Below are 8,224 nucleotides of genomic sequence, written 5' to 3'. Positions count from 1 at the left end.
CTATTAATAATAAGACACCATCTTATTGATATGGTGAGATCGCAAGATATGATTATTAATAACAAGTCACCATCTTATTGATATGGTGAGATTACAAAACTCATGACATGTCTTTTATGATCATACTTAAATACCATAATGAATGCACTTAACTAATCTTGATGGGAGATATTAAGTTGCATACTCTTTATTATTTGGAGATGATCCCTCCTTGATCTCTCCTATAAATAGAGAGGCTCATTCTTCACCTCTAAACATACAATAACAACAACACATTACAATTACTCTTAAGTCCATCACTAAAGGAGAGGATCAAGTAGAAGATCAAATATCTTAGTTGTGTTCTTATGGCTTCATCTTTCTATTCAAGTAAACCGTACATCTTCATGTCTTAATCGTTATCTAATGAATTACATGATGAAATATTTTATCTAATGAATTACATGATGAAATATTATGTTATGTCTTTTCGACACACAAACTTGATTTCCCTAAGCTTTCACCTTTCATTTTACACTAAAGAAGATGTCACATCTTTAAACCTTCGATGAATCACAGATTCAACATTCTTATTACCTTCACCAAGACTCAAGCTTTTTATACACCCAATCAACCCAACCATCAACTGCAACCATCAAATCACAAGATTTAGATTACCAACTACCCGCTAAACATCAATGCATCTCTACTATTAAAGGAAACGACTCCTACATCTCCTCTATTGTCATAGGCGGGAAGTTCCTATACGCTGGTTCTTCAAACAAAGAAATTCAAATGTGGAAGCGTGATAGATTAACGTCTGAATTTGATCATGAATATGTAAGCAGTAGCATGATGATGTCAGGAAAAGGTGCGGTGAAGTCACTAGTAGCTTCAGCTGACAAAATATTCAGCGCCCATCAAGACCACAAAATCCGTGTATGGAAACTCGATGAAAACGAAGAGAAGTTAACACACTTAGCCACACTACCAACATTTGGTGATCGGGCTATTAAGCTCCTAATGCCAAAGAACCAGGTACAGGTGTCACGTCACAAAAAGTCCACGTGGGTCCATCACAATGATACAGTGTCAGCACTAGCCGTATCCAGGGACGGCTTGTTCCTTAACTCGGTCTCATGGGATAGAACGTTAAAGATTTGGCGGACAACCGATTTCAAATGCCTAGAGTTGTTAGCTCATGCACACGATGATGCAATAAATGATGTTGTGGTATCGAGCAATGGGGACGTTTATACTGGATCGACAGACAAGAAGATAAAATGTTGGAGGAAATCACCAGAAATTGGGACCCACTGTCTGATTACTACACTAAAGGGACATAAATCAGGGATTAACGCATTGGCGATAAGCACGAACGAGCGTGTTTTATACTCTGGGGCGAGTGACAGGTACATCATGGTTTGGGAGAAAAGTGATGAGGATAACATGGTTGCAGTCGATATTCTAAAGGGGCACGCAAAGTCGATATTGTGTTTGAGTGTTGTGTTGGATTTGTTGTGTAGTGGATCTGCGGATGAAACGATAAGAATTTGGAGACGAATTGAGAAATGCTACTTATGCTTAGTGGTTAAATGTTTATCTACGGAACCAGATCACGGTTGTTTATCTGATACATCGGCTTCTTATCTAATCTACAGTGGGGGCCTAGATGCTGACATTAGAGTTTGGCAGATTTTTGTGCCTAAAGTTTGTATTTTAGATGATAACTTAATGTCATGCCATATATAACTAGTAAACTGCAACTAGAAAGTATGGAAGTAATTTTATAAGAGTTGAGCATAAAGCTGTACGAATAAATGGAAGTGATTAAAGTAAGAGTTAAGCAAATAAAATGATACTATAAGGTATTGAGATTGACTATACCTAGCAATTGAGACCCATACACTCAAATTCGGGTCAAATGTGTCAAGCTTTCGGGTCATTTGGGTCTTGAGAAAATTAGGCCTAACAATGTAAATTAAAACTTAAAAAAAGATCCAAATGGGTTTCTCTCCAACCTATTGAGTCATATACAAAAGATGAAGGAACATATTTAATGGGTATCAATACTCAAATATCAATAAATAGAAATAGGTCTAATGAATTTTATGAATGGGTCGAATGGGTCGAGCATAAAAAGTTTCATCCGTCAAAAATTTATGAAAGCGTTCATGGTTATATCATTTATTATGTATATTGATATTTCTTATGTATATATAACAAATAATAATAACTAAAATAATGTAATAAATGAAAAAAAAAAAAAAAAAAAAAAAAAACGATGTAACCCATTTGACCCAATTGATCTGTGACCTGTTACCCAAACCAACCCAACGTGACCCATTTAAACCCGTTTAAAAAATTGACCCATTTGACCTATGACTCATTTCAACCCAATATGCATAACAAAGATAGGAGGCCAAACTTAAATGTGGAATACCTTAAATGTGCCACCTCTTGAGTATTCACAAATGCACTGCAATATAGCGAAAATGGGTCGAATAAGCAGATACTGTATATTTACCTCATCAAAATTATATAATGCTCATCACCTTACATCAGCTCATTCGACTACGTTTGGCAAAATTTCAATTATAAAGCATGACAGAAACTATAGCCTAGAAATATATCCATGCCTCACACAGGCCCCTTTCTCCACCTACTGTCCTTTTTGATAATGGGGAATGACCAGTGGCGGTACCAGGATTCCAAGTCACCGGGGGCAAAAAAAAAATTAAAAACCGTGACAATTTTTTGGGCAAAATATGGAGATTTTGGGGCAAAAATTGGAGGTTTTTAAGCAAATTAAGGAGGTTTTGGGGCAAAATTTTAACATTTGTGGACAAAATTTGAAGGTTTTGGGGTAAAATTTGGAGATTTTTGGGCAAAATTTAAAGGTTTTGGGGCAAAATATATAGGTTTTGGGGCAAAAAAAAAATCCACTGGGGCAAAGTCGAAAAATTCAAAAATTTTACACTGAAAATTGCAAATCTACTGGGGGCGGCTGCCCCCGCCTGTCCCCATTAAAAACCGCCCCTGGGAATGACTACAATAAACCAATTCATCAAATCGATCCCACCGTTCATCCTATTTCCCCTCCACCACCTTTGTTGATTCATGGGGAACGAATCCTAGAATAAAACATACCATCAGTAAACCGAAATAGATTTTAATCTACTTTGATTGTTTTCCATCTTCTCCTTTGTTTTTCTTTGTCCTTGATCATTGTCCTTGTTAGTTTTACGAGCATAGTTATAGTTTTTAGTTTAGTTAGCTCGGGTTTCTTTGTTTGTATGTTTAAAGGAGGCCTCATTTTTTATGAGCCTTCTTTTGTGTGTTATAATAGTTCTATCGTTTTTCGCCGAAAAAAAAAAAAAAAAAAAAAAAAAAAGTTAACCGAAATAGTATGTACTTAATCTAGACCACTGGCTGTGATCATCAATCAATCAATCTTACTTTAAAATTAAAGTCAGTAAGGGGAAAGGTTAGAAATGATTTTCTTTTTGGAAAACAGAAGATTTGAGATTATTAATACCACCCAATAGTAGGTCCTATTACTCTATTCACAATTTCGTTTCTTATTAGGCTGTTTGTATCGGGGATGATACAACCCCCTTGTATCCCATGTGGCAGCACCAAAACGCCGGCGAGGTCGAGTATCCACGCGTTTCCGGTTCCCGTTTTCGTCGCGTTTGGTCGAGTTCAACGGCTACCAAAACGTGCGTTGCTTATTTTTTTATTATAAAAATAATATTTTTATACCCTTTTTAATAATTACTCAATTATATTTTGCCACATCACCACAATACTCCTGACCAACACCACCACTACTCCACTCAACAACACAACACGTCCTAGTCACTAAAAAAGTGCAAAAAGTGCACAACACGAACCCACAACACGAACTACCCCTACAAATGTTCTTAGCGTTGGGTCCACACAGTAATCAAGAATTCTACTTGGACCACCTGATTGTGTCTCCATAACTAAAAAGCAAACACTCTTCCTGGACCCAGTGACTACAATTGAGATGTACGAGTACTATAATGTCATTGAACAATGAACACCACCAGTGGCTGCTAAACTACTAAAGTTGATATTGATAAAAAAAAAAAAAAAAAAAAAAAAAAAAAAAAAAAAAAAAAAAGTTTAGCCTTAAAAACTCTCTTTCTGCCTACCGTACTTTGGCTGCCCCCAATCCATCCGAAAAGGAAAACAAATCGAATAAAAGACGTACCAATATAATCCAGGTATCATAATTGTTGGAACTAATAATTGGTTATATCATTTGTTAAAATGTTGCATGGTTACAAATTTGGATAGTTAATATTTTGTTAAATATTGGCTATACATTAATTTGGTATTAATTTAATAAATTAGTCTCCTATAGGTAGATACAATTTGTATTGTTGGTGTCAGATTGTTTCTAGAGTTGAACTAGGCAAATTCAAACGTGGGAGAGTGGATTGTATGTTCCCGTTTTTGTAGGTGTAAATGGTTAGTGGCTTGGTAGATGTAAATGGTTAGTGGTACTGGTAGTTTTAGTTTTTTTACTTATATATATGTTATGCTTATTAATGAATAAAGTGACAGAAAGTTAGTTTTGGTTCTTTTCTTTCTTGTCCCATGTGTCTCAATCATTTCTTTTAATTAATCTGTATTTGTGAGTTAATTGAGACTTGTGTTATATCAATAATCACCTAGCATAAAAGAAACATGTATAGACCAAGATGAACAATGACCAGTTAACCAATCACTATTACTACTTATATTTCTAGACTTTTATTCCTTGATTATTTTTTCAGTTAGAGCATTGCAAACAATAACGAAAAAGCGGTCACCAAACATGTGCCAAAACCAAGCCAAAGATGACGCAGTACGAAGACAAAGTCTAGCCAATCTTTGATCGCCACTCTCTACGCCAATTCACAGCATATTTCATCACGTAACCTCATGCAATTTTTTGTTGTATATTTAGCATTAAAGCTTATATTTTGTATTAATTAATTAATATAGTGGTCAATGTTAATTTGAAGAAGCATGTTATGAATGGTAGTGATATGTGATGAGTGAATGATGGAAAAGAAATGCTCACATGGCGCTAATGTGTTAATTTGAAGTAGTGTGTTATGGTTGAGAGTGGCCTTATATCATTGAAACATTTTCAATGTTATCTAACTAAAATCATCATCACGTAGTAAGTAAAAAAGCTAATGTTTCTTTTGAAATCTAACGAAGCGACTTAGAAGCCATTTCTACGAGATTTTACCAAACCTGGAACATCATTAAAAGCTAAGATAATGCCTCTACACACAATTAAACCTAACCACCAAATACATAATGTTTGTGATCATATACATAGCATTGTATATGTATATTTTATTGGCTAAAGGCCAAAGGCAAAGCTATGCAACATTCGCTGAAAATAAGTGCAGCGGTTATGTTTTCGCATTAATGCAAGACCGCGGTTTAATCCGCTGAGTTTCCGCGGATAGTTAAGTAACTCACAGACCGCGGATATTTCAAATCCTATAAATAGGGAGTTTGGCCTCTCATTTATGGGTTGTTGATTCACTGCCATTTTGCCTAAGCCTTTGTAATTTCCACTTGTGATCTTGCCCAAGGGATTTTTACACCGCGCAAAGGTGAATTAAGCTAATTAACAATCAAGACCGGGTCGGGGTGGTTGATCACTTGATAGTTAAAGTGAAAGACGATCATCGGGGCCCAAAATAATCATCAAACATTCCATCCTCCATTACATTCTTATTGCACTCAATCCGTAATTAAGTAACATCGCTAATTAAGGATTGATCAATTGGCGCCATCCGTCGGACCCGTTTTATGAATTAAACTGAAATTTTTTTGTTTTATGCCGTTAAACAATTAATTCGACGGTTTAATTTCAATCGTGTTCTTTTTGTTGTGATGATTTGAAGGTGCTTTTGGAATACGCAATCAGTCGATCTGCCCGACAATCGCGATGACAAATGCAAAGCAAGCTGGCGTTTCTGCGAATACTGATGCACTGCCCGGTGATTCGCAGAACGTTGTGATATTTCCATTGCAAATAAATGCTAGTATCACCGCGGGAAAATCGATTCAAGAACCGATCGTTAAAACACCTGCTGAAAACAATGCTAGTGATTTGCAGCCAGAAGTTGCTGCTGAAAAAATGATTGCGCGAAGAACTTTGCTGCAAAATCGCAATGAAATAATCGCTGATGGGAAGCGACCAAAAGCTTTGTCTGGAAAATCTAGTCTGCGAACTGACAAAATTGTTGGTACTGCAATCGAGCAAGCTAAGAGAGATGCTAAGCGTAATTGTGAATCTCGCATACCGCGCACTTACTTATGGCCATTGAATGATTCATGATCACAAGTTGATCGTCTAGTTCTTGAGCATAATGATAGCGACAGTGACAATGCAGAAGACCGCATTCATTTGAATTCTACATATAAATCAAAAATGGCAAAAGCACCAAGAGAAGAGAGCGAATTTTCTGATGATTCGGACAGCGTAGACGAGTTTGTTAAAAATCCACAAGTTAAGCGAAAGCGACCACCAACACCTTTCCCTCGCTATGGGGAAGAAGTTGACACATCTGACGCTGCTCGCAGAGAGAATGCTCAGAATTTTTTGGCGGATGCTTTTAGAAGCATTGCGCCAAAGTCCATGCAACATAAGTTTGATCAGCCAAACTTTTTGCAAGATATGCTTGCCAAGTTTTGTGCGGAGAATGCAGATACTCGCACAAAGAAGGCAACAGAAATCAATACTGCTGCGGACAAGTTTGCCCAGCATATTTCTGACTATCCAATTGTTTCTCCGCCGATCGTGCCAGCAACTCTGGGAGTCTATTCGGGTCTAACTAATCCTTTGGATTTTCTGCAACGCTTTGAATGCGTAGTAAGCACTTATAACTGGGATGAACCAGTCGCGTGTAAGGTATTCCCCATGGCCTTGCAAGGGTCAGCAAGAGAATGGTTTCATAGTTTGCAATCTCGCAGTATCATTGGCTTTGTAGATTTGCGCAAAAAAATTTTGCTGCAGTTTCAAAATCTATTACCGCAGAAAAAGACGCACATAGAATGTCACGATATTAAGCAAGGCAACAAGGAGACTTTGAGCGCATTACTCACGCGGTACATTTATGAGTGCCAAAAAATTCCACGGTTGAATGAAGATCAGAAAATTTCTGGTTTTTTGCATGCTATTAACCCACAGCGACATCCTACTCTTGTGCGAAGATTGCGAAGAGACGTTCCGCCAACTTTTGTAAAAGTTCAACAGGAAACATATGATTATCTCTGCGGTGGAGAGGATAGCAATATAACCCCCGCGTGTGGATGGGGTAGAGACAAAAGCTGGCGAGATGACAATGACTCTTTTCGCGATGGTAACAGTGATAATTACCGCGGATCAGGTTTTTCGCGAAGAAATGGCGGCGGTGGATACCCGCGAAATGACAGGTTTCAAGGCCAAAATGATAACCATGGATATGGCCGCCGTGATCGCTATTCTACGCGAAAGTGGAGCAATGAATCATTCAACATCATTCAGACGTTAACAAAAACGCCCAAGGAAATTTTGTGGCAAGAAAAAGTTGCTAAGTCTTTTCCTGATCCGCAGCCTTTGGGAGAAAATAGCAGGCGCGATAGATCAAAATTTTGTGTTTTCCATGACGATTACGGTCATGACACCAATCGTTGCAGAGATTTGGCGGAATTCATCGCAGAAGCGTACGAGCAAGGCAAACTGGACCATTTAATCGCACAAAACACCGCGAATGCGATTATAATGCCTACAGAAGCTAACACCTCGAATGCGTAAAACGCGGTTGAGCGAAAGGCTCCCGCAGTAAAAAATCTGGGAGTAAAAATGGTGAATAAAAAAGAAAATCAGCGCGGAATACAGGTAATCAACGTGGTAGAAGTGTAGGGCGAAACGTCGGTGATGCAAATTTCAGAACAGATTGTCAGTTGGAAATGTCCTTCTATTACGTTTCCTCCTGCAAGTTTGACCGCGGATGATGGTAAACCTGTAGTGGTTTCATGTCGCGTTGCAAATACTGGAATAATGATAATGAAGGTACATGTGGACACGGGTAGCAGTGTTGACGTCATGTACGAACAATGCTTTAGCAAGTTGCCCGCGAACATTCAAGCTTTGATGAAACCTACTGCGGTTTCACTTGTCGGGTTCTCAGGAGAGTCATCCTGGCCAGTTGGAATTACAAAT

General features: G+C 37.8%; 1 pseudogene; it reads left to right on the top strand.

Moving 5' to 3' along the window:
• Window positions 1-525: 525 nt before the first annotated feature.
• On the top strand, window positions 526-1,862 carry LOC139865854 (protein JINGUBANG-like; annotated as a pseudogene).
• The last annotated feature ends 6,362 nt before the right edge of the window (window positions 1,863-8,224 follow it).

The sequence above is a fragment of the Rutidosis leptorrhynchoides genome, chromosome 9 (genome assembly GCF_046630445.1).
Source record: "Rutidosis leptorrhynchoides isolate AG116_Rl617_1_P2 chromosome 9, CSIRO_AGI_Rlap_v1, whole genome shotgun sequence".
Taxonomy (NCBI): Eukaryota; Viridiplantae; Streptophyta; class Magnoliopsida; order Asterales; family Asteraceae; genus Rutidosis; species Rutidosis leptorrhynchoides.
Note: the sequence above shows the minus strand (reverse complement) of the source record. Positions and strands in the feature narration are given on the sequence as shown.